Here is a 27,511-nt window from a genome sequence, read left to right as displayed (position 1 = left end):
CTTCAGATGTAAAGAAGGAGGGACAGAGAGAGGAGGAGGAGAAGGAGGAGAAGGAGAAGGAGAAGAAGAGATATTTGTCTTTAAATGTCTTTATTTCTTGGAGCTTCCTGATTTTGGCAGGCTGAGCAAGAAGACTGAGAGGATTGCAGTAACTATTCTTATCGTACATGTGGGAGTTCTCCCTGTGCACTTCCTCTACAAAATCAGTAGCTCCAACCACATCTTGAGAAATTTTTTACAAAACGTGTTCGATCTGACACACTGCCTGGCAAAGGCATAGAAGAATCTAAGGTTGATCTCAGAAACACCATCGCCCTTTTCCTTCACCTCAGAACACTTCTTTGAAGACACTGAAGTCTCCCAAAACAGGAGGTGAGAATAGTTTACCTGAAGAATTTGTGTGAGATTATGGTCCATGAGGTCATTTGTATAATAATGGGCATAGTATTTCATTGGTTAAAAAACAAAACAAAAAACTTTAGGGATCTTGTCCTGAATTTATGTATTTGATAAATTCTTTTTCTCCATTTGGATGCCCAGAATGAGCACAAATGGATGCATGATTTATGCAGATATATGCTAAAGCTCCGCCAACAGGGACAAGTAGGCGAATCAAAGTCTGCTGTCTCCATGCATTCCTCTCCCCTCCACCTCCACCTCCACCTCCACCTCTCCTTCGCAAGTAACCCAAGTAACTTGTGCTCCTAGTTGCTTCTTGTCTACTATTTGGCTCACTTTTGCTTATCACCCCCTTTTGAAGTGCCTGCCCCTTTCTTCTCCTTGTAACCAAAGCAAGTGTCTATAAATTCCAAATAACGTCTGAGGGCTACCGGAAGCTTATTTTGTCTGGGCACATTATATAATCTCATCCCTGGAGCATTTAGGATACCTGTTACAATCTGTGTGTGTGTGTGTGTGTGTGCGCCTTCGTCTTCTTCATTGCACTTACTGTGCTAATTTCTCTCATCACAAGTATTTCAAGCTTCTTGAACAAAAAAGGACCGTATTTCAATAGTACTTACTATCAACTGAGTGCTCACTACATGAAAGTAGCAAAAAGTGTTAAAGCAAACATTGAAAAGTGATGCAAGAATTAAACTGAAATTTCTTATCTGACAGTTTCTCTGAGTGTGTAATGTCTGAATTGACATCTGGCCCATTCACGTACCTAATGCTACATGTCGCGGTAGCAGAAAATGCTCGGTTCCACTCGTGTTGTCTTTGCTTCATTTATACCGAGAGAATCGCTTTCTTGTAGCTCGATGTGGTATTATAATTAGTTCTGATGAATGAGATGTAAGCAGGGGTGCTATGTGCAACTGCTATGCTGTGTCTTTAAAGGAAGCAGGCAAGGTGTTCGTTCTTTCCAACGTAAACACGATGGCTGGTGCACAAGCAACCATTTTGGGCCAGGAAGGTGCCTGGGGATCTACTATCACGTATCCACATTATCAGCCATGGACAGCAACTTTAAGGGTGGGTATGTGAAAAGTTAATAGAGAAAAGCAGACACATTTTTCTCCCACTTTTTAAGGTGCTGTAAGGTAGGTTTCTAGCATTCACATTTCAACCTTGGAGGACCACATTCTTAGTCTACCTGGGGCAGTCCTGGGTTACCATAATGCCTCATTATAATTTTTCTACTACTTCTCAGCATTCTCAAAAGTATCTGGCTTAGGTGATGTGTTATATGAAGGTGCTACATAATCCTTTAGATTCCACATGTTTCTAGCTGCAGAAACATTTATGGAAATGACATTTTCCCTAGGAGTTTAAATGTAAAACAGCTAAAAACGGAGTTGTTCTGGTTTAAAGAGGGTTGGAATGGCTACAGTTTTGCCTTATAACTGCATATTACAGACCAGGCCTGACAGTATGTGTGTGCTGGGGGAGCAGGGGCAGGTATTCATATATCTACTTGCTTGTTTCTTGGTGTGGTTTTTATTTTCATAATTGACGGGGATTTCTACCAACTAAAAAGATACTATTGTCCTTAGAGACAAATGTAATGATAAATAAAGGGAAAAAATAAGGAAGACGCACTAGACAGTGTTAAAGGCCCTTTCTTCACTGTGTTTTTCGGAGTTCAGCCAATTTACTGAATTTACATAATCCTTCCCACTCAGGGATACCTACTTGGTTATCCCAATTTTACAGGCGAGAAAACCGAAGTCGAAAGCAATGCAGTGGGTTTCTATGGTCACATAAACATCTGACTGAATGGCTGAACCCAAACCCAAATGTACTCAAGCTCCTCTCATTGAAGACTGATTAAGACTGGGGTTTTTCCCTTGTTTCTATGAAGCCTTCTTTTCATGTTGGCTCTTGTCCATATTCCCTCCTATTTACCCGATGACTACTGTGACTCAATTATTGCAACCTCCTTCCAGAGAAGAGAAAAGAGGAAGCGAGAGGAAATTAAAAGTCATGTTAAATGAGTCTATCCCTTTCAGGAGAAAAACAAAAGCATTCCAGCAGCAGCAGTGTCTAGTGCAGGGGTGGGCAAACTTTTTGACTCGAGGGCCACAATGGGTTCTTAAACTGGACCGGAGGGCCGGAACAAAAGCATGGATGGAGTGTTTGTGTGAACTAATATAAATTCAAAGTAAACATCATTACATAAAAGGGTACGGTCTTTTTTTTTTTTTTTTTAGTTTTATTCATTTCAAATGGGCCGGATCCGGCCCGCGGGCCGTAGTTTGCCCATGGCTGCTTTAGGCCAATCATATCTCATCCTGTGAGTGAACAGCATTAGGGACTCTTATGTTTGAGTCCGTGATGTCTCCCTGCTCTTGACCAATTACTTGAGCTCTAGTTCTCAGGGAAGCACGCAGGTCTGGGTGCTGTGACGGCAAACAGAGGTGTCTGCCACACCAAACCACCACAACTTTTGGATGTTTATGGAAAACGCCGTGCCCTGAATCCTGCAGAGGCTCTAGAGCAGCGGTTCTCAACCTTCTGGCCCTTTAAATACAGTTCCTCATGTTGTGACCCCACCATAAAATTATTTTTGTGGCTACTTCATAACTGTAATGTTGCTACTGTTATGAATTGTAATGTAAATATCTGATATGCAGGATGGTCTTAGGCGACCCCTGTGAAAAGGTCATTCGACCCCCAAAGGGGTCGCGACCCACAGGTTGAGAACCTCTGCTCTAGAGAGAGAGGAAGTCTGACAAAGGGACTGTGTTCAGCATGAAAAGGCACCATGGGGAGACGTAGAAAAGTTACATTGCATAACCATGCATTTCCACCTTGCTAGTTTGCTTGGGGAGATTGCCTTAGTGCCTGGAATACTACTTTCAGCACTTTGAAATGCAATATCTTCCGCCCTCTGCTGGTTACAATTTTGATTTTCAATTTTAAGTAAGAAAATGGAATGAGGAAATCACAGAATGCCCAATACAGGAATAACTGGGATCGAAAGTACCACCCGACAGAGCCGCATTCGCGGTGCCCCACTTAGTTAAAAGTATTAGCTCCTGAGCAAGGAGGAAAACCTTTCCCCAGCTCTGCAGCTGCCTGGGAAGCCTGCATCCTCCAGCTTCTCCAGCTCTCTCCAGGAATTTTCCCACCGAGCTTCTATCTGCAGAGGTCTTTAGAGATTCCTAACTGGCTTTGCTTGAGATGGCTCTGAAGTCCTGGTGGTCTCAGTATTTTTGATAGAAAAGCCTTTGTTCCTTGAAGGGAAATGTCTAAAAGCATCTTCAAACCACACAGTGACTTTAAAAGGACAGTAATAATTTAAATGCTGCCTGGCCAGGATTTCATCAGCTGTCTCTTTCCCTCTTTGGTGGATCTGGGAGAGGGAGAGAAAGCCTGGTCATTATCATAGCAAACTGTTATTAAATTATGTCAAGTGCAAATCGCTATGACTGACACTTGCAAACAAAGAAGGGGTGTCCAGGAATAAAAGAGCCCTGCAATTACAATTAGATGTTCTCTTAGGAACAGATTTTAAGGACCTAGATGCCATAGAACTAGAATTCCATATGTATAATATTATTGGAACTCTAATATATGTGTGTGTGTGTGTGTGTGTGTGTGTGCGTGCATGGGTCAACACCCAACCAATTGAGCCACACCGGCCAGGGCACATGTATGTTTTTGTTTTAATTTTAGTCTGAGAAGTCATCCATAGTGTGAATATACTTCATTGTATTTGTCCGTTCACCCGTTGACAGACATTTAGGTGATTTCCAGCATTGGGTTATTGTGAATAAAACTGCTATAAATATTTTTGCACAAGTGTTTTGGTTTCTCTAGGAGAAATATCTGAGAGTGGAATTGCTGGCCATAGACATAATACATTTCTAAAATAAAATTTTGTATGTTAAAGCAAAAAGAATCCACCAAAAGAATTCTCCTTGAATTCTCTGAGTGCTGTCTGTTTTTCTCTTGGCCGGAGACTTGCCTGACTTGTGGGAATTTGGAATCGCCCTTGGCATTGCATGTGGCGACACAACTGTATAGAAGCTTCTGTGAAAGTTTTTGTTTCCATGAATGTTGGGAACTGTCAGAATTAAGAATTATGTATCCGGCGTGAACTTTCACATAGCTGAAGCTGCTGTCACCAGGTGACAAGCCCAGGGCTTAACCAAATAAGTCAAGACAAGAATTCTGTTGTTTTTTGTTGTTTTTTTTGGCTTTTTCCAAAAAGTATCCAAGGCCCTCCTGCAAATCACCCGGGTACCTGATTATACACACGTTTTATCAAGTAACCTGGGGACCCTTATGACCAGAGATGGTTAAGAATCACTGGATCGCCCTGGCTGGTTTGGCTCAGTGGATAGAGCGTCGGCCTGCAGACTGAAGGGTCCCGGGTTCGATTCCAGTCAAGGGTACATGCCCGGGTTGTGGGCTCGATCCCCAATAGGGGGGGTGCAGGAGGCAGCCAATCAATGACTCCCTCTAATCATTGATGTTTCTATCTCTCTCGCTCCTTCTCCCTTCCTTTCTGAAACCAATAAAAAATATATATATATTTTTAAAATTGCTGGATCGATCTAGACCCACGATTTTCAACTGTGACTGCTCAGTACAGTCACTTAGAGAGTTTTCAAAACTTCCATGCCCACGACACACCGAAGACCAAGTCAGTCAAACTCTCCGGGCATGGACATCAGGTGTCCATAGGTGACAATGAGTGGCCAAGGATGAGAAAGACTGGTCTGCCCTATGCCATGGTGAGCGAGGTTGAGGGCCCCACCAGCTGCATCTCTGACATGCTGTTGTCCATCCATATCTCCTGAAAATCTTGGAAAGGATTGGGGAAGGGGCTTTTTAATGTCCTTAGCACCAAGATACCTGGACTCTCTCAGTAAGCAGAACTCTCTCAGGGGCCTTGTCATAATGGGTTGCCTATGTCTTGTGGGAAGCCACACATCCTTTGAACGTTAATCTAAGCTCTGAATGGCAGGATTAAATCATGACTATTGCCTTTACCTAATAAAATAATATTTCACACAAAGTCATATAGGTAGTCCCCTCATTTAACAGTTTTGCCCATGAGTGGACATGGATGATGAAATAGAGTCTGAAGACTATGCCCTGGGCAGGCCTGTTTAGTTTTCAGCAGGTTCAGTGCAGGTGGCCAGGCTCCTGGGATCATGACGGGGCCCTTTTACATAATGAACTCTCCTAATGCCCACTGTGCAGTGGCTGAGTCGACGAAAAGTTATTACATAGTCCAGTTCTTAGAAGATGAAATTCGCTTTTTGGGGGGTGAACTTGCTTGAATATTCCATTAGGATTTACTTGATAAAAACCACTTGATCAAGTGCATTTCTGCGACACATGATTGGATTTCTACTTCAATGCCAACCTTGCATTTTTTTCAGTTTGCTAACATTGGCCTTGTACTAATTCACCTAAAAAGCAACTTAGAGAATTGTTCTATTTTCTATTTGTAAATGCAACATTCTCTACTAGTATTTCGCATTCCACTCTACAACCGCCTCCCTCCAAGTAAGTGGATTTTATTTTGTAATGAAATACAATTGCGCGATACAGTAACCTAAGCGATTACGTGAGTCCTTTTAAACTGCCTCATGCCAGCCGAAGGGGAGCAGAACTTGTCACCCCCAAATAGGCTTCTTTGGCATAAGAATTACTTTAGGCTGATTGTTTCTAAAATATAATTTTTACTCTAGAGGAGCTCTGAAAACCAAGCGGAAGTCATCCTCCTGTAAGAGCAATCTACGTCTATAAGGGAAATGACTCAATCTATAGAAACTCTTATCAAAGGCGAAGACACAGACTTGTGTGTGCATGACAACCATCCTCTTGTTTTCTGTGCTTTGCCTGACAACCTGGCTCTCTCCCACCCAACCCATTTTGTCTTTAGCTGGAGGTGGTGTTTCGGCTGATGGCTTGGGCCATGTTGAGGAGTAACTCAAATTCCACGCTGCATGGAGGCTTTGAAGTAGAAATGAAAGAACAGTTTGGTTGGCACGGAGCATAAGCAATCTTTGTGAGAGCCTGGTCATACCCTCGATCTGTGTCACCATGCCAATCGTGTCACTTTGGAATTTCACAGGCCATAGCCTTCGCTCGGTGCCCTTTAAGCAACCTCTGTCCATCCACCAAGCCATTGGCCTCCAGCCATCCTTCTCAGCACACTTCAACTATAATTTGCATCTGCCTGGTTGGGAGACAGTTTATTTTCTTGCCACCTTTCCCGTTGCCTTAGCCAGTCCCTGTCTTGAGTGTTGACAAAGGGAGAGGGCAGTTCTGATATGTCACACCAAGTCTGTTGGATGAATATTTTCCTTTAGGAAAGAGTGAAAGTGAAATCCCATCCTGACCCACCCTCTTTCCAAAACAATAAACATTTCCTGGCTGCCAAGATTCCCCGCGTCGCTGAAGGCCGCGCAGTTGTTATGGAATAGGCAGCTGAGCTTTATACTTGTCTGGACCATCTGTTCTCATAGTTAGTTTTAAAGAAAACCACTTAAGTGACCGCGATTCATTGCAAAGAATGATGGAAAATGTTAGGTGACCGTGTCACAGAAAAACTTAGGCCTACTGAACATCAGTGCAAAAAGTAAGGCATTTCCTACGTTAGTTAATACAAACTGGTGTTCACATTTATGACTTCTGTTCAGTTATTGTTATTACTTGTGAGACAAATGGAATACAGTGAATGAGAAAAGCCAAATAGTTTAATTTCTTCATTTTCTTGACACATGTTTAGCATCTAAAGTCTAAAAGTCCAGATAAAAGGAGAAATTGACACATAACAGAAGCCGTAATCTAGGTAGGGCCAAACTATTGAGAGTAAATGGGAAGACATTTTATTAAGTGAAAATACTCAACATAGCTTTTAATTATTATTTTCCAGTAGATTTCTAGATATCCTGAGGTATTACAAATAAAGTTATTTCAAAAGACTTTACCACCAGAACAAAGACTTCTATCTAGTTTTACTTAAGGTTAGTAGAAAACAAGCTAAAATTGTGTAGGATTTACAACGTGTAAACTGTGTTAAACAATATAGACATTATAGACTATTTACAATAGCTGAGATATGGAAGCAACCCAAGTGCCCATCAGTAGACGAGTGGATAAAAAAGTGGTGGTAGATATACACAATAGAATATTACTCGGTCATAAGAAAGATTAAAATCTTATTTGTGACAGCATGGTTGGACCTAGAGCAGTGGTTCTCAACCTTCCTAATGCCGAGACCCTTTAATACAGTTCCTCATGTTGTGGTGACTCCCAATTTCATTGTTACAAATTGAACATAATTAAAGCACAGTGATTAATTACAAAAACAATATGTAATTATATATGTGTTTACTGATGGTCTTAGGCGACCCCTGTGAAAGGGTTGTTCGACTCCCAAAGGGGTCGTGACCCACAGGTTGAGAACCACTGACCTAGAGGGTTGTATGCTAAATGAAATAAATCAGACAAACACCATATGATTTCACTTGTATGTGAAATCTAAAGAACAAACCAAATAGAAATAGTCTCATAGATAAGAGAACAGATTGATGGTTGCTAGAAGGAAGGGGGTTTGGGGACTGGGTGAAAAGGTGAAGAGATTGAGAAGTACAGATTGGTAGTTTATACAAAATCATCATAGATGTAAAGTACAGCATAGGAAATAATAGTGTAATAACTATGTATGGTGCCAAGTGGGTACTGGAAATATTGAGGGAACACTGTGATGTATATGATTGTTTAACCACTGTGCTATCCAAAATAATACTGAATGTAAACTGTAATTTAAAAAATAAAATAAAATAGATAAAAACAAACTATATTTCCCAACCTCACTTGCAGATGGAGGTACTGGTGTGATTAAGCTTTAGCCAGTGTTATGTAAGCGGAAGTCCCTTCAATGGCCCAGGAAGCTCTAGAAGGCGGCTAATCCAGATGACAATTCTTTCTGCTTTTCCTCTTCTCTTTGTGGGGATATAAAAGCCAATTGGAAAGGACAAGTAATGGTGCAGGGGAAACTAGGAGACGGAGTTTTTAATAGCACGTGTGCTGGCTGTCCTAGCCCTGGGCAGCCGACTGCTTGACGTCTTTTACGTGAGAGAAAAACATGCTTCTACTCCATAGAAGCCACTGTTTTTCAGTTTCTGCTTCCATCAGATGAAGGTAATCTCTGATAGAGCGCACAGACTTCTATCACAATCTCTGTGTTTTGTTTTTTTCCTGTGTGTGAGGATCATCATTTATATTTGCTTTGACTGCAAGCTGTTCTCTCTGAGTTAGGGAGAAAACTTCTCATTTTTTTTATTGATTTCAGAGAGGAAGGAAGAGGGAGAGAGGGACAAACATCCATGATGAGAGAGAATCATGGATTGGCTGCCTCCTGCAGGCCTCTTACTTGGGATCGAGCCTGCAACTGGGGCAAGTGCCCTAATGATAATAATTTAGTGACCGCTTACCGCTTAGTAAGGGCTTGACATATGCCACAGTAAGTATATGCATCACCCATTTGACAACAGACAGGAAGGATGTCACTGTATCCTGTGCCTGTCAATCACAATCCAATGACTAATATGCAATAGGAGGTGGTCGTTTTAAAAGTCCAAACATCCTTCTTCCCTGGGAAGAATGACTGGGATGAAGAGAGGTCAGAAATAATGCCATGTTAGGTCATGTGAATGAGAGGAGTGCCTTCAGAAGGTTCATAATTAGTGTATCCAGATCATAACCCAATGCCACTTAATCCAATAAGAGCAGCTGATCTTTAAGTAACCACAGACTCCATCAACTTCAAATATCTCTGGGACGTGCAAATCTCCGTGGTCGTTTTATTTTGGAAAGTGTTACCTTGACACTGGCCCAAGTAACCACAGTTATTTTCTAAAAATTGCAATGATAGCTCTCTATAAGTAGTTCCAGGCAAAATATAGAACCTAGACTTTTCCAAACAGACCCTAGAAGATCCCCTTAGACTTTCTGGCATGGGCTGGGACTCGAAATGATTGAGTAAAAAAACTCATATTGATTTTTTTGATTCATTGGAAGAATTGTCTCCCCATGATGAACGTATTTATTTACAAGGGTGCAGATTAAGACCATTTGTCTTGGCTCCACCTGTTGACGTTGATCAATAAGCTGTTTAAGATTGGACTACATAAAAGACTTAAACTTTTCTTTCCATTGGAAAACATTCTTTGAAATGCACAAGGTCATTTTAGGGTCTGCTATAAAGACTCTTGTGTGTGAGTGTGTGTGCCATTTATAGAAACATAAACCCAAACATTGCATATTTTAGGCATGAAATAACAATAGGAGAAAAATTATTTTAACCCAGTCATTAACATTTATAATTGTTCAGTCAGTTGGATTAGTATCCGATAGCACAGACTATTTTCAGAATCTCAGAATTAATCTATACATAATAATAATAGCACTGGTAGCCTAAGACAAACATATAGATTAAATTTCAAAGTTTTAGCAAGAAGAGACTTCATAATAATTTAGTCTAGAATATTTCAGAGTCTATGTGTTTAGTTCTAACTATGTTAGTAAAGTACATCTACTATGCATATGTTTTGTCAATAAATATGCAATCAATTTAATTGTGGGAAATAATTTAGTGCCGTAAGGAGGTCACACAGCCAAGGCTGATGAGTAAGTAGAGTATGAAGTTAAGTAGTATCATTTTGGCAAAAGAGAAAAACAGAAAAGCCTAGAGAATAATAATATGTATAAACTAGGATTGTTTGTCTGCTAAAATGGCTCTAGAGAATAATCCAAAAAAAGAATTACCAATACAAGGTGGAGCTAAAGTAAGTTTACAGTTGTGAATATGGGAAACACAGCACTTATTCTTGTGTGGTTATTTATGAATTATTGTATTGTTTTTCATACAGACAACTGTAAACCTACTTTCACCCCAGCCTGTATTGTTTGCATGATAAGAGATCCATTGGATGAGTGGGAACATTCAGGAGACCTCAATTTAAGACCCTATTATTCTGAATAACTAAGAGCAAGTCACCTCAGTTTCCTGAGACTTCTTATTCCCATTAAAACATAAAGATGTAAGCATGTCTAATATGCTTTTGAGATGTCTTCCGGTAATTGACCTACAATCATCTGAAGACGTATTCTGAGTGGTAGACTCATAAACTATCTTTAATTATAACTTGCGTTACTTTTTGTGTTGGAATAACTCTCACAGCACTGTGCACGTGTGTGCTTGTGTGTGTGGATGCTAACGTGAGTCTTATCAAAAGATGACCACAACTGACTTCCTCCACTTCAACTTTCTGCTAGGAAATACTCCCATGTTAACAAACCAGAGGAAGGCAGATGTTAAAGCTGTGTGTGTGCGCCTTACTGTGGTTAAGACATCTAGTCTATTAAAGTGGAGAACATGTTTAAAAGGCTTGCAATGGAAGGGAAAGGAACAGGAAAATCACCTGTGATTCCTATCTCATTCATCACCGCTAAGCCCGTCTTTGCCGCCTATGTTTGAAAAGGAAACACTTTGTCTGCTTAGTGTACAAGATTGAATGGTACAAAAGAGAGAGATTGATCCATAATATTAGTCAGACTTTAGGGAGGGAATATTTTCCAGGGCAACAACTCAGACACTGCAGCAAACATCATAAATCAAAGACACCATGATGTTCACAACTGTACTTAAGCCCTGTTGATAGGCTAACCCTGGTAGGGTGGATTAATTTCTTCCACCCCCATTCTGTGTTCAAATAGCTCTCTCATGTAGCGCCAACAGGAGCAGGGGAAAATAGACTGCAGACTCGCGCGGTCCATGAAAAGATTTGAAATATACAGCAGAGTTTTCAGCGGCACAATTTTCTTGGACTGCCATGTGCACCCAATGAGATGAATGCTCATTTGATTAAATATCAAATTTTTGGAAAGTTGTCTTTCAATTAACATAATTTAACGTAGCTGATTTTTTAAAGATGAGGAGTTTATCTAGTTTGTGGAAAAATAGAGACACTTGATTAAACCACCATCAAATTAATAGCATGTTACTATGTGGCATGATCAAGATAATTTTATATGAAAGATAGGAACTATTCATTTCATTAAGCAAATATGAACTTTTTCATTTTAAATGGGTATTTGTTTACTGAATTACTCATCTACTCTGACATTATTTTAGTTTTAATAATTTTTTGAGCCCTACCATTTCTATTTCATGGCTCAGATTGATAACAAGTTTGCCCTTTAGTGATAAATTATTAACACAGTTAACATTTCAGGTTTAATTTACAAGAAGAGAAGGAAGCAGAACATTTTGATATTCTTTTCTAATTTATTTCCTAAGGTGGAATATTTAAATTCTTTTAAATGGCATTATTGGGGAAAAAGACAGTTTTTGTGTTTGTGTATTTTTTTTTAATTTTAGTAGTGGACCTTGATCCTGATAACAAATGTATCCAAATATTTCATGCCATTTTGGATAGACATGTACAAATTGCTGGCCCGTTACTAACAATTCAACTGCTCTCATAAATGCCTAAGGAAAGAATACCAATTGTCATTGTTTTCATACTTTGAAAAGTGGAGGATACATCATTCTTACTGGCCTACCCAATTGCTTGGAGAGAGACATTTAATTTTTTTCCAAATTAAAGTTTTCCTGTTGGTGAAACTAATTCACGCATAAACCCTTTTGAATTTTTTATTGCTTTTATGCATGACAATGCTCCTCGGCCTTTGAAGAATGCAAGGGGTCCGGCTGCCTTTGAAACTCCCTGTAGAACTCACCGTGTTCTGTGTGCTCTTTACACCCTCTTTCTTTTCCAGCTACACAGACCTGTGTCTGTCCCAAAAAGCCAATGCAAAGAACAATGTCATCTTCCTAATGATGTTTCATTCCAAAAGCTTCATGTAATCTAACATGTACAGAATGACCTTCCATATCAAAATAACGCACTGTCATGACGTATCTGGAACAAAGATTACACAATCAATTTGAACAGAGTCTAATTCAGAGCATTGTTGTTAGCAGATGTCAGGCCTCTGTAGGAGATGATGCTCTCCGTGTTGCCTTTTCCCTCTTACAGGACACATTCTATTTTCAATAGACAAATTACAAGAGAAACCAGCAGGCAAAAATATGTGCCTTTGAATAGGAAGAGAGCTATTCAGACCTCTGTGTCTGGCATCTATTTTAAGTTTGATGTGATGCCATTTCTGGTTAGGCAAATCTCTTTACTCCATAAGGAAGAAAATAATGATTTTAGTTTAGATCTTCAAAATCTAGCTTCTGAAATACTATCAACAATTATATATATACTAGAGGCCTGTTGCACGAAGAGACTTGTGCAATAGGCCTTTCCTTCCCCTGGCTGCCAGTACCGGTTTTCCTCCAGTACCGGGGACCCAGGCCTTCGCTCCGGCCGGAGCCTTCAGTCTTCGCTCTGCCGCTTCGCGCCAACGTATGCAAATTAACCGCCATCTTAGTTGGGTTAATGTGCATACTCTCCTGATTGGCTGGTGAGCATAGCGGAGGGACGGTCAATTTACATGTTTGTCTATTATTAGGTAAGATATATATGTACAAAATTGGTGGTAGCAAAAAGATCTAGCTTCATAAAAGACGTCTACGCTTTCTTTTAGCTCATTTTCAATGCTTAGATTTAGCATAAAGAAAGTAATTCATTTGTCTCAGATTTCACAAGCTCATTTAACCATTTATTTTCAAAGGTTTGTAGTGAAATAGTGTATTGTGATTATCTGGCTTAAGAAAAGATTCCAGCTGGCCCTAACTGGTTTGGCTCAGTGGATAGAACGTTGGCCTGCGGACTGAAGGGTCCCGGGTTCGATTCCAGTTAGGGGCATGTACCTTGGTTGCGGGCACATCCCCAGTAGGGGGTGTGCAAAGGGCAGCTGATCGATGTTTCTCTCTCGTTGATGTTTCTAACTCTCTATCCCTCTCCCTTCCTCTTTGTAAAAAATCAATAAAATATATTTAAAAAAAAAGAAAAGAAAAGATTTTAGCTGAATCAATATGGAAGGAAAACCTAGTGGGCAGCTCACTCTTTTATGTAGTTGAGTGAGAATGTGCTTTCATTGTAAGAATTCAGATATGTGCAGGGATGGGCTAAAGTGGGTCTACAGTTCTTATGGAATATAATACAATTCATAAATAATAATACGATGATCTGTGTTTTGTGTACTCACAATTGTAAACTTACTTTTGCCCCAATCATGTATATTTCCTGACTTCCGGGAACACATGTCCCATCAATTATAATGCAATATATGTCACATTATACCTATAAAAGCAAAATGTCACAGTTCACAGGAGTATGAAAGAAAACCTCAGAAGAGGGTTAAATGAATGGAATCCTAAGCATGAATGGGAATTCCAAATACATCAGCAGGCATTTCACAAGAAGGGAGAGCTTGAAATTCCATGGCTTGTTCGTTAAAAAATAGTTGACATGGTTAAAATAATAGGGGAGGAGGCTGTAATGAAGGGGCCTGCCAATTGTGAAGGGTCCGGAAAATATATCGAGGCATTGAATCTAATCTTGTTGACTATCAAAGTTTTCTATTTTTTAAAATAATTATTTACCATGACTCATTTTATGTGGAAAATTGAAATCCATCTACTTAACACTAACGAGTTCTTTTCCCAGGATATAAAATGATGTTACCTGAAATGATGCTACTTAGTGGCAAAGCCACAGTTCCAATTTGGGCATCTGGCTCATTTAAGAAATGAATTATGTGAATGGCATTATAATAACACGGAAGAGATTAGAGATATGTGTAGTGCAGGCATATGTGTCTGTGTGTGCTAGTGGGTGTGAAAAAGTAATTAAGAAAACATGTTCTCTTTTTCATTCATTCTAAGAGGATTTCTTAAACTTCAATGTACTGAATGAACACTGAGAAATAATATATTTAACATTTCAATAATATGATGATATAAATAAAATATTTGTATCAACTGAAACAAATCCCATAAGGACATTTTTGGGGGGATTGTGGTCTAGTGTTTGAGTTAGCCTGTGCTTTGAAAGTAACAAAAGTATAATTTAAAACATTTCTGGTCCTAAGAAAACATTTATTTCTATTTTTTATGACCTTCTGCTTCCCTACAGCCTTCTCTAACTCACACTAGTCTTCCTTAGTGAGTTATTCCCTTAGAGAAGCCGTGGGCAAACTACGGCCCGCAGGCCGGATCCGGCCCGTTTGAAATGAATAAAACTAAAAAAAAAAAAAAGACCGTACCCTTTTATGTAATGATGTTTACTTTGAATTTATATTAGTTCACACAAACACTCCATCCATGCTTTTGTTCTGGCCCTCCGGTCCAGTTTAAGAACCCATTGTGGCCCTCGAGTCAAAAAGTTTGCCCACCCCTGCCTTAGAGCATTTATCAGCTACCTCTATAAAGGTAATCTTGTTGGCTGAAGGCTTAGCTAGATGCTTATAGTTTTCTTTACTTTCAAGATTAAAGATATATAAACCTGATTTGCCTATACTTTATCTTCTCAACAAAAATTAGATTTGCCATGGTAGTTACAGGCACATTTGAGTTTAAGACTGTCTGTATGGTTACGTTAGCCAGAGAGCTGTACTAATTTGTCTAATATTTCAAAATAACTAGGGAAGCAACTCTAAAGATTATACTTGCTCAAAATTGGAGTCATGCATCTATTTCTTAATTTTGATCCTGTAGTTTCTTCCTATTACTAGCTTGTGAAACTGAGAAAAAAATGATGGAAATATAGAATTATGATGAATGCATGTTTGCTGTCTTACAATTTGGGATTTTTAGAGAAGTTAATAACTACCATTATCACTGAAGAGCAGATGACCTCAACTATGTGACAATGGATTCATCAAATCAGTGACTGGCCCTGTAATTACAGAGTTCCAAAAATGACACACCACGTGTCATGGTCAAGTAGAATCAAAGTGAAAAATGGATGGAAGTTAAAAAGCAAGTGTTTTTAACAAACAAATAAATGAGCTAGAGCTACATGGTTTCACTCCATGTGCATGCAGATCCAGGGCAAGGCCCTGAGAACCTGGACACTTTACCCTTTTCACGCTTGGGATGGTGAAGGGAAAGGGACTATAGCTGGGGTAACATTGGCCCATCCTGATCTCAGAGCGATCATTCTAAAGTCAAAGCTGGGAATACTGGCTCTGCCCAGAACCCTCCCATTGTTGCTCATCTACTCCAGGTAAAGCCCATACACTTAGCACAAAGAACAAGTCTCTTCCTCACTTCATTCCTACTGTCTCTAGAAGGTCACGTCCAGCTACTCTGCCCTCTAGATTAAAGGTGCATGGGCCTCTTTGAAGGTCTTCAAACACATCAGGAACCTTCAACCTTTGCATGTGCTATGCCTTCTTGAAAAATCTTCCCCAGCCTACCGACCAGGCAAACACCATGTCTTCCACAGGACAGTTTAGAGCTGTGGTCGGCAAACTGCGGCTCGCGAGCCACATGGGGCTCTTTGGCCCCTTGAGTGTGGCTCTTCCACAAAATACCACGTGCAGGCGCACGTACAGTGCGATTGAAACTTCATGGCCCATGCGCAGAAGTCAGTTTTCGGCCTGGGCGAGTCTATTTTGAAGAAGTACTGTTGATATTTGGCTCTGTTGACTAATGAGTTTGCCCACTTATTTGGAGCTTCCCTCTTATCTCCTTGTTTTAAAATCACTTCCATTAGCCTATATATCAGTGATGGCGAACCTATGACACGCGTGTCAGAGGTGACACGCGAACTCATTTTTTTGGTTGATTTTTCTTTGTTAAATGGCATTTAAATATATAAAATAAATATCAAAAATATAAGTCTTTGTTTTACTATGGTTGCAAATATCAAAAAATTTCTATATGTGACACGGCACCAGAGTTAAGTTAGGGTTTTTCAAAATGCTGACACGCTGAGATCAAAAGGTTCGCCATCACTGCTATATATGCTTTCATTTTAGCATGGATATTGTCATCATTTATATTCAGTAATTCAAGTCTCTTTTTTTGGTGAGATACAGAAAAGCCATATACTAAATAGTTGTTGATATATTTTTTCACCAATGAGAGTATGATTTTCCAGGTAAAAAGTCACTCCTTACTTAACTGTGAATTCCCAGAGAGTCTAATTAATTGTTGAAAAGTGAAACAATCAACCAACCAATCAAACCACACAGTTCAAAGGTGATCCATTGACTGTTCTTGCTCTCTTAGTACATACAATGTACCTCCAAATAAGTCATGGACACAAAGTGGAACAGAAATGTCATAGTGAACCCATGGACCACTCTTGAGTTCCCGATAAGGATCCATGAGGATCCTGGCTAGTCAGTGTACATAGAGAGTCAGGGGGAGCTCAGGTAAAGAGCCACCTGGCCCTTTGCAGAAAATGATCCTCAAATCTCAAAATTCTCCTTTACTTTCCATCCAATACTAGCATCTCACCAGCAACAGCCAGGTTTGTTTAGATAACTTACTCCATTTACATTTAAAGTAATTGTTGACAGGAATGGACTTACTATTGCCATTTGGTTTATTGTTTTCTGGTTGCTTTGTGATTTGATGGTTTCCTATAATTGGATGCTTTCATTCTTTTTTATTTATCTTTTGTATATCTGATATAGGTGGGTTTTTTGCTTTGTGGTTACCAAGGCTTGCATAAATCATTTTCTATTTATAGGTGTTCACTTTTTAATAAATACTACCCTCTGCTTTCACCAAACAAGGGCAAATACTCCAAAAATAGAAATTGCTAAATGGAACAGACATTGTGTTCTCCTTTCCAAAGTATTAGAACTTATGAAAATAGTTTAGATATTGAATTTTTATGTATTCTTCTATTACTTTCCAAATTGCTTGGCGTATTACATTTGCATGATCTCATTATAACAGATGATATCTGGAGTAGTCATAGTTTTAAATTCCAAACTTTGATACTTCCTTGTTATATCACTTTGATCAAATTATGTAATGACGACTCAGTTTTTCACCTAAGATATATCCCCCCATATAGTTATTGTGAGACATAAATACATTACTGTATGTAGAATGTACAGAATGGTACCAGGCCCAAAATAATGTTAACTGGCATTATTATAACAAGCAAATTGTAAGCTTTTTCATGCCTCTTCTGGATTTCCATGAGTTTCTAATAGAGGAGAGTTCACCCAGTCCATCTATAGCAGTGGTCGGCAAACCGCGGCTCCCGAGCCACATGTGGCCCTTTGGCCCCTTGAGTGTGGCTCTTCCACAAAATACCACGTGCGGGTGCGCACGTACAGTGCGATTGAAACTTCATGGCCCATGCGCAGAAGTCAGTTTTCAGCCTGGGCGAGTCTATTTTGAAGAAGTGGCGTTAGAAGAAGTGGGGGTACGTTCGCTGAGGTCGACCCCTCAGATTGAGGATGTTTTTAGCAAAGGCCAGCTTAGGAGTACCCTAATTAAGTTAATAACAATGTACCTACCTATATAGTTTAAGTTTAAAAAATTTGGCTCTCAAAAGAAATTCCAATCATTGTACTGTTGATATTTGGCTCTGTTGACTGAGTTTGCCGATCACTGGTCTATAGCAATAGCTGTTGGGTGTACAATAGTGTGAAAAGAAATACTCGACCTGACAGGTTATACTTGGCTTTTGAGTCTCACTGGGCCTCCAGGGAGCCGTAAATGTGGTTTGGAGATATAGAAGACCGGCTGCCATTCCAAAAGACAATACATGTGCTTTTCCCCTATAGATAAATGGAAAACTATTAAACGTTTATTTGTTAGCTATATTGGGATAAGGACTTTGCAAGAACAGAAGGCTTCCAACTAATTAGACTCATTGAAAAGCCATTACTTAGCTTTTAATTAAGCAAATGGAGAAGGGAGAGCACAACTTCATTGTTATCTAATTAAGATGGAGTCTTAAAGCTGGCATTTCCAGAAAAGCTTGATCTGGAGTGTGACATTCATTACTTTAAAACCAATCATTTTCTAAGGCAGGCATAGAGAATTACAGTAAAATCAAACTTGGTGGTGGTCTTGGTTGAGAAAAAACAACAACTTTGTATTATAAAAGTGAACCAAAATCACTAAAGGCCATTTTGGAGCCCGTGACCTTGTATTATTTAGACCCTTCAGTGAATAGAGAGTGATGGTGAAATGGCACACCTGGCTTGGTTTTTTAGGGACAAAAGAATATAAAGAGTTCCATGAAACCTGGCCTGTGTGGCTAAGTGGCTGAGTGTAGACCTATGAATTAGGAGGTCATGGTTTAATTACTGGTCAGGGCACATGCCTGGGTTGTGGGCTCGATCCCCAGTGTGGGGCGTGCAGGAGGCAGCCGATCGATGATTGTCATCATTGATGTTTCTAGCTCTCCCTCTATTCTTCTCTTAAATCAATAAAAATATATTTAAAATATGTAAAAAGTCCCACGAATATCACATGCCATCATTTTCCCTGCATTGATTTAAGACTACTTAGTCTTCTTGGGCTCAGTGAGAAGATCTGCATTGCAGATAAGTCAAAACCACCTGTCCACTACTTTGTACTTTTTCTAATGAACATGCATTACTGAGAAAAATCAGTTGAGTGATTCTCTCACACACACTTACATGTTTAAGGAAATGACTCAGTTCTTTGGAAGATTTTGCCTAATCCACTTAATTCTTTCCATTTTTCAAATGTCTATTAATTTCATTGAAAAAGAAATAGGCTTGTATTTGGCATTTCCAGGCTGTGCTGATGGAAAAAGAGCTCAAAGAAAGGAAGTTATCATGTTGTTGCTTGCTGTCAGGTAACATTTTTGTCATCATTCCTGTACTTCTTTTGCATTATCTATTCTTTCTTTTGTTAATCCTCACCCGAAGATATTTTTATCATTGATTTTTAGAGAGAGTGAGACACATTGATGTGAGAGAGACACATAGACTGGCTGCTTCCCGAATTCACCCTGACTGGGTCTGGGGTATTGAACCTGCAACCCAGGTAAATGCCCTTGACTGGAAATTGAATCTACAACTCAACCTCTAACCATTTAGCCACACATGTACTTATTTTTGAGTTGACTTTAGTCGAGTGAATCTGAGTCACTTCAGCTAATGTCAAAATGAGGACGGAGCCCATGAATTCGACTCCGTTACACACTGAGTCTATGACATATGGATAAAGCTGAGCCTTCCTGTAGTAAATCTTGTTAGTAATAAATAACATCCACCTAATTAAATTTCACTTTATTTGTACTATTCTGGGTTTCTCAAATATTTTACCATAAGCATTTATGACTTTCTAGTCACTGAGATATAATTTATGAATAAGTAAATATTACTTACCTAAGGCAGGTGTTAAAGCAGTTAAGTCAAACAAAATTATAGAAGTGAAACATTCTAAACAGGGGACAGGGATACAGCCCAGGGGCCAAATCTAGTTGCCTGTCTCGTAATTTTTAAGTAAAGTTATTGGAACACAGCCATGCCCATTTGTGTACATATTAATTAGGGATGCTTTCCTACTACAAAGGCAACATTGGCTGAGCAGTGGCCACTGAGCATGTATAATCCACAAAACCAAACACATTTCCTTGCTGGACCTTGACAGAAACAATTTACCACAGCCTGGCATAACGGCACGTGTTACTAATTTCTGTAAATTAGCTCTTGTTCTAAAACAATCCAGAACCTCAAGTTCATTACTGCTATTTAGGAAATTTCTTCTATAACATGCAAATTTTTATGGACTCTACATTAACAGAGAATTTTTGCAAAATGCAGAATTTGCTGGTATATTTCTTTTTCTGTGGGTGAAAAAAAATTGGTATATCATTTTGCACAAGTGGAATAAATATATTTTACTTTTGAATTGATTTATAGAGTCTAGTTAAGCTTTGTAGGCTAATTTGAGCTATGAATAGAAGGTGGATGTCTTTTCACCAATTTTCAAGCATCAAGACTTATTCATTTATATATATAAAGAGCCAAGGGCCATCACGATCGAAACAACCAGACAGACGACTGAACGGGCTGTGTGGGGCGACTGAACAGGCTGTGTGGGGCGACCAGGCTGGCAGGTGGGTTAGTGAGGGGTGACCAGGCCAGTGGGGGGTGGGGCAGTGAGGGACGACCAAACAGCAGGTTGTGTGGGGTGGCCAGGCTGCAGGGGGGGCAGTGAGAGGTGACCAGGCTGGCGGGTGGGGGGGCAGTTGGGGGCGATCAGGCAGGTGAGAGGTTAGGAGCCAGCAGTACAGGATTATGAGAGGGTACAGGCTGGGCTGAGGGGACCCCCCCCCACCCCGTGCACGAATTTTGTGCACCGGGCCTCTAGTATTAGATAAGGTATTACACAAAGCCACTATCCATTCCTTCAGTGCTGTTGTTTACAAGAACATTAAACATAGCACTTTTGTTTCATTTCAAATAATTAATGTAAGGGATGTAAAAAGTGTATATAGTATATTTGGAAAGGCGTGGGCAATTGCTGTCTACTGCAGAAAGAGAGAGAAGAATATTTCTTTTTACTTGAGACTCAAAAAAGAAGTGAGTTAGGAGTTTCTGATTGGATGAAACTTGTCTGACCAGAGAACTTTTTAAACCCATGGCTTTCTCCATACATTATTCCTGAAAACAGCCTTTCAAAATAGTTCCCATAAAATACTGGATCATAATCAGTATGGAACAGTCATAATTTTATGGATTCTACATTAACATTATTACCAAATAATAACCCCTCTTTATATTTGGTACTATCCAGTTCCATTTATATAAAGTAGGTATACTTTTACTTAAATATTTTGATTAGGAGATTCAAAATCACTTTTGGATGCAGTTGTAGAGTGTTTGTAGTTTATTCTGCTGCATGTGTATGTGTGCTGCATTCTAATGTTGGTCTGCAAGAGAGCATTAGGATATAGTGCCCAATTTTGACTGTTGTGAATAGTGCTGCTCTTAAATTCTAGAATATATCTTTAGTGAACATTGTTAGCCATAGAACTTGCAACATAAACATAAATAGTATGGTACTATATTTAATAGATTCAGAAACAATGATACTAAACCATGTTTTAAGACTGTGTGTGGGTGCAAATAAGTAAGAGAGAAAAGCCATAGATTAAGTATATTGGGAAAGAGCTGGGAAAATTGCATCACGTAGGGAGAAACCCAGTGGTATTAATGATAGCATTCTGGTTTTTAAATTGACTGAATTTCAGCTGTTCACTGTATTGTTTTTCTTCATAACATACATATATGTTGCATGTATTATTTTTGGTATCAACATATATGGAATTTAAAAGAAAACAGGATTGGATGTGCTGTTTCCTAGTGTTGTTTCTTATTCAAAGCTTTAATGCCATGCATTACTGAGCTCTCCTGATCAAAGCAGATTCTCCAATGACTTAGCAAAACTGGATCACCTTCAACGGCTTTGAAAATTCTTGTCAAGTTGGCCTCTTAATCTTCAATATGCATGTCCTAATCCACCCTGCACATTGTGGAAACTTTCTTTTGAGTAGCGATAGACTTGTTCCCACTGGTTAAACTCATGAGCCTTCCTGACTGTCCCATAAGTAATGGGAGCGTGCATCCTCACACACTCTCTGGAATAATACACTGAGAAATAACACAACTACATGCATGCATTTCCGTCTAGACCAGTAGTTCTCAACCTGTGGGTCGCAACCCCTTTGGCGGTCGAACGACCCTTTCCCAGGGGTCGCCTAAGACCATCCTGCATATCAGATATTTACATTACGATTCATAACAGTAGCAACATTAGTTATGAAGTAGCAATGAAAATAATTTTTTGGTTGGGTCACAACATGAGGAGCTGTATTTAAAGGGCCAGAAGGTTGAGAACCACTGGTCTAGACCCTCGGGAACAGTGTCACATTCCTCGAAGGACAGTGCTCCCTCTTCCCCTCTTGATTTAAGCAGGAAAGCATGCAGATGGTTCCACTGATGCTAGGAGAAAAGCTAATCTTCAGAGAAAGGCCTGAGAAATAAGATTTGCAGCCTATTAGGTCTGATCAAATAATTGAACGGGCACCCCCTTCCCCGGGGAATGATCTTTAGACCACTTGACAGCAGACGTTCCCTTTCGCTTAGACCAGTGGTTGGCAAACTCATTAGTCAGCAGTACAAAGATTGAAATTTCTTTTGAGAGCCAAATTTTTTAAACTTAAACTATATAGGCAGGTACATTGTTATTAACTTAATTAGGGTCCTCCTAAGCTGGCCTTTGCTAAAAACGTCCTCAATCTCATTGAGGTACATTCACTGAGGTTGACCCCTTCCAACTCTCCCATCCACACTTATCTTGTATACTTGTTTCATCTATCTCCTTTCGTTCATCCTCTCTATATGTCCAAACCATCTCAACATACCTTTCTCAATCCTTGACACTACATCTTCTTTCACTCCACAACGTTCCCTAAAATTAACTTAATAAACTTAAAGTTTTAAGTCAATTTCGCACTGTACATGCGCGCCCACACGTGGTATTTTGTGTAAGAGCCACACTCAAAGGGCCAAAGAGCTGCATGTGCCGACCACTATTTCTCCCCTCCAGATTTTCCCAGGATCTGGACTAGCCCAGAGAGTTTCCTTCCCCAAAAAAGCCTACCCAGGGTCCTTTAAAACCTCTGATTCCCCATCCCTGCGTGCTGGCACCATTTTGGGGCTCAGGCCATCTGGCATGCAGACAACCTAATACCTTTATAACCCCTTACCACGTCTGGCCTCATGAGTTCCTCCTGCGGTGACCCTAACAGCCCTGGTACACTTTCCATCAAACCAACCTTGAAGCCTACTCTCTTTCGGTTTCTCAGGAGTGAGTTCACATTTCCAAGCTCGTTTAGGTTAAGCATGAATGCAATATCAAAAAATAACTGTGATGAAGAAAGGTATAAAAATATTTCTCAGGTTCTTTTATTTTCTTTAGCAAGAGAACTAGCTTCAACTTGCAGGAAGTTCACTGGCAAATCCTCACAGACAGCACTGAACTGAAGAGAAGCATTTGAAGGACCTCAAAGCATTTCTCAATACCTTGGGTGAACCTGCAGCCCCTTTGGTTCTCTCTGGCATTTTTTTCATTAATTTCTGAAGCTTAATAGTTATTTCTTAAAGTTCTTATACATTTTTCCATTCTACTTCATTATTCTCACTAACATTAATCATTTTTTCTCCCATTATGTAGGTGTGTTTAGATTCTAATAAGGTTGTTTTATTTTTCAAATGCTTTCTTTCCTAAATTGGAAAGATGGAAAAAGCTAATGTGTAATTTCAATGCATTCAAAAATGAGTCCTTTGGGATTATGGCGTGGAAGTAAGTGCTGTCATAACTGAAAATGTCAACTGCAGTGGTTGGGTGCGCCTGATGGCCTTCCCCTCTCAAAAAGTTTGCCTTGGATATTAATATGTTTTTACAGCTCCGTTAATTTACATATACATTCCATTTCCACCCCAACCCAAACTCTGCACCCCACATACGGCAACACTGTCTGCTTCCGATCTCCAAGCTACATTTCTGTCCCCAAAAGCAGCGTAAGCTTTTCTGTGCTTGAGCAAATAGAGGCCTCGCTACTTTAAAATCTCTCTTTTGCACATTTCCTATATTCCTTTTATCTCGTTCTCCCACACACATCCTGAAGAGAAATAACGCATCTCAACGGATTCAAGTACTGCATTTGCCAATAAGACTTGGAAAACAAACTGCAGGATATTTTATAGTCATCCATTTGCCCATTCCCATCATCCCCAAGGGGATCAAGCACATATTATTATCCCATTAAGGCAGTGAAGACTCCCCGAGCCAAGCAATTCTCCCTTCAGTTCCCTCCCTCCCATTTCCATGTTCTAGAACTGTCTCTGCACACACGGGTCTCAAACCTTGTCAGCCATACCTTGTGACTTGCAGGAGATCCTTAAGGCAAACTCACCGCAGGGACCAACAGGGAAGCCATGGAGATAGGGCTCTAGGTCCAGGCCCCTCCCAGAAGCGAAGCTGCTCCACCCCTGTGAGTTATACACTGCCGTTGTGTCTCCAATTATACCTAATGGGGGGGGGGAACTCAGTGTTAAAAATGACTGCAAGTAACTCTCCTAGTGAAAGTTTCTCCATGCATATAGCACTCCTGGTTTTTCCTAGAGAACTAGCCAAATCAACCCCAAACAAAACAACCACAGATTAAATAAATAAAGTTAAAGCAACACTTATCTCAACATAGAGACATTTTCAAATGAATCTAATGTAGAAGAGAAAACTTTTTGGATGATTTGAATTTTTATGAGTTTTTAAAAATGTATTACCTTTCTTGTTCAGAGTGTTACAGATGTTCCCCCTTTTCTTCCTTCTTGCCCCGCTCCCCCCAGCTCCTGCCCCACCGAAGGCCCAGAGATCTGCTATACAGATGCTCAATGCAAAGCTTTGCTGATCAAGGAAGAACCTGAGAAATACCACACACTGTATCTGATGCTCCGAGAATCCCCATGCATGTTAGCAGGTTAAAGAATCTTGTAAGTCCTGCAAAGCACACTTATCTTTTTAAGTCAAGTCTTTCCTAATCGTATTGGACCGTGAGACCTCTTCCGCACCAAACATTTATTAGCAGCTAAGCAAACCATGAGCATACCTGGGGAAATTCTTGCCTTTTATAAATTGATGGTTTTGAAAGTCTTTATCAAGTTAGAGTGTTATAATCTGTGCTACTATAGAGATTTTCCAAACTTAGGCTTGGTTTTACGCTTTAAAGAAGGACATTCTTATTCTATGAGCAGCACAAACATATGCCTGTAAGATAAAAAGACATCACAGAAAAGAACAATGAAACGTTAAAGTAAACACATTTGTTCCCTTTAACTGTGCTGTTTTGTTTTCAGGAACATATGTGTTGTTTCTTACTCTTTTAGCATAAGTTAAAAGAAAGCCAGAAGCAACTCCTCGCTGTGTGGGTGGGGGTGGGGGGAGGAGACACATCACACTAGGGAAGTAGAATTTTAAATTTGCAAGTGGCCACTGCCTCTTTATACTTGTGCAAAAAAGAACTTGATATTAAACTCAATACGCCCAAAGTTAATTTACTTGAAGTACAGTTATTCTGAATTTTGAATAGTTTAACGTGCTAAAGGAGTCTGGCGAAATTAACTTCTGCAATATCTGTGAAAAGATAACACATAAAGCAAATTAATATCATGGAAGCGACAGACGCTCAGTGGAGGCTGTATTTTTCCCTTTGTGACTATTTAATATCCTAATTAAAAAGCTCTCTTATCTCTTTGCAGAAACATTTACAAGCACCGCATTGGGTCCAGGAGCCCTCCCCATGCCAGCCTGCAGGAGTGGAAGGAGCTCACAGACAGCTGCTTTGAAAGTTATTTCTTTAACTACAAGGACACGATGTTGCTTTTCATTTCTTTAAAATGCCTATTCATGCCTGGCTCGGTGGTTGAGCACTGAGCACATGCCTGGGTTGTGGGTAGCCAATCAATGATTCTATCTCATCATGAATGCTTCTATCTCTCTCCCCCTCTCTGAAATCAATAAAAGTACATTTAAAAAAATATACTTGCTCAATCAGAGTTCTTTCTAAGTCTTAGAATATTTCATCACCTCTCTTCTGAGTTCAGGAAAAATATGTCTAGACTAATACGTATTAGCACCCTGATAACAATTTCATATGCCTTTTACACCTTACAACAAACCAAACAACTCCATTTTTCAGATGAGCAAAAGCCGAGAAAGGTCACTTCGCCAATAAGTGCTTGACTTGGACATGAACACAAACTTATCTTGCTGGAGGCAGGGGACAGACTGGAATCTCAGAGGGAAGGTGGGTGGGGGAGGAAAGCCATCAACCACAGAGCTTGTAGGCATAACTCAGGGACACAGACAACAGGGTGGAGAAGGCAGGGGTGGGCCAAAAGGAGTTAAGGAGGGAGACATATGTCATACCTTCAACAATAAAGATCTAAAAAAATTTAAACAAACGCCATGCTGTTTTCCACCATATCACAAGTGTACTTTTCTCATTTTTCAAAGTGTAGTTTCACATCCCTAGAACTACAGTTCTTCCAGAATACCTGATATACCCTGTTCTCCTTCCAGAGGAGAAAAATGGGGTGTCTCCACTCTTTGAAGCTCCCTCCGCACACTATTCCACAGGACACCCTTTCTTAGAAGTCAGTTCCTTTGGAACCCAATTCGACCCCTGAAATTTGATCAGCAGCTAGAGCTCATTTCATTGGGATACAAGCCTCAGGCTACGTTTGGAAGAAACTCCTTGTTGTTACTGGAGCCATGTGGGGCCATGAGAAACCGAGGCTGAGAGATGCCACCTGGGTTCCACGGTTCATAGTTACTAATTGTTTCTGAGCATTGAACCCAATAGAATCCAGGACGCTGGACATAAAAATAGGACCAGAACAGGTAAACATGAAAATCACCACCTGGCCCAAGGCTCGCCTGATGAGTTCATTAACACACCTGATCCCCTAAGAGGATCTGCCGAGGCAGCGGGGACACAAACACGGAACAAAACAAAGCCCCAAACCCCTCACACATTGTTTCCTGGACTTGCCCAGTCAGCATACATGCGCGCGTTTCTATTGTGAGCCTATGTTATATTTTGGCCTTCCTGAGCCTGCACAATATTATGATAAATTGAGATGTTCCCGTCTTTTGCTAGGCTGGCCTAACACACATTTCTGGTTTCATTAAAAAACAACAAACCAACAGCTGAGAACAATACGGTATTGTACTTGGTCTGTTTCGCTCGGGAGGGAATATAAAGCACCCTCTTTTGTAACGAATAGATGAATGATAATGTGATCCTCAATGGGACACTGTTTCAAAATCTATTTTAGCTCTGCGCTTGGGATTTTCTTTGTGCCTCAGCAGGTTGACCCGCGCTAGGGGCCAGGGCAGGAGCCAGGCTTGCCTAAGAACGGAGCTCGGAACCGTGACATAGCACTCAGCCTCGATGAAACACACAGACACGGACCTGCAATGAATCATCATCGGCCGCTTTAAAAACACCCAGAGCAACACCATTTCTCTATTCATACACGTTCAGGGTTTCAAAGTCCA

At 40.0% G+C, this 27,511-nt stretch overlaps 1 long non-coding RNA gene across 1 annotated transcript; it reads left to right on the top strand.

The window, feature by feature from the left end:
• Positions 1-278: 278 nt before the first annotated feature.
• On the top strand, positions 279-25,899 carry LOC106698194. The gene is made up of 3 exons (XR_001349473.2): positions 279-372; positions 24,799-24,942; positions 25,708-25,899. It is a non-coding gene; the product is annotated as an uncharacterized LOC106698194 (long non-coding RNA).
• Positions 25,900-27,511: the final 1,612 nt, after the last annotated feature.

Source organism: Myotis lucifugus, unplaced genomic scaffold, assembly GCF_000147115.1.
Source record: "Myotis lucifugus unplaced genomic scaffold, Myoluc2.0 scaffold_146, whole genome shotgun sequence".
Taxonomy (NCBI): Eukaryota; Metazoa; Chordata; class Mammalia; order Chiroptera; family Vespertilionidae; genus Myotis; species Myotis lucifugus.
The sequence above is the reverse complement of the archived record's forward strand: the minus strand, read 5'-3'. Positions and strand labels throughout refer to the sequence as shown.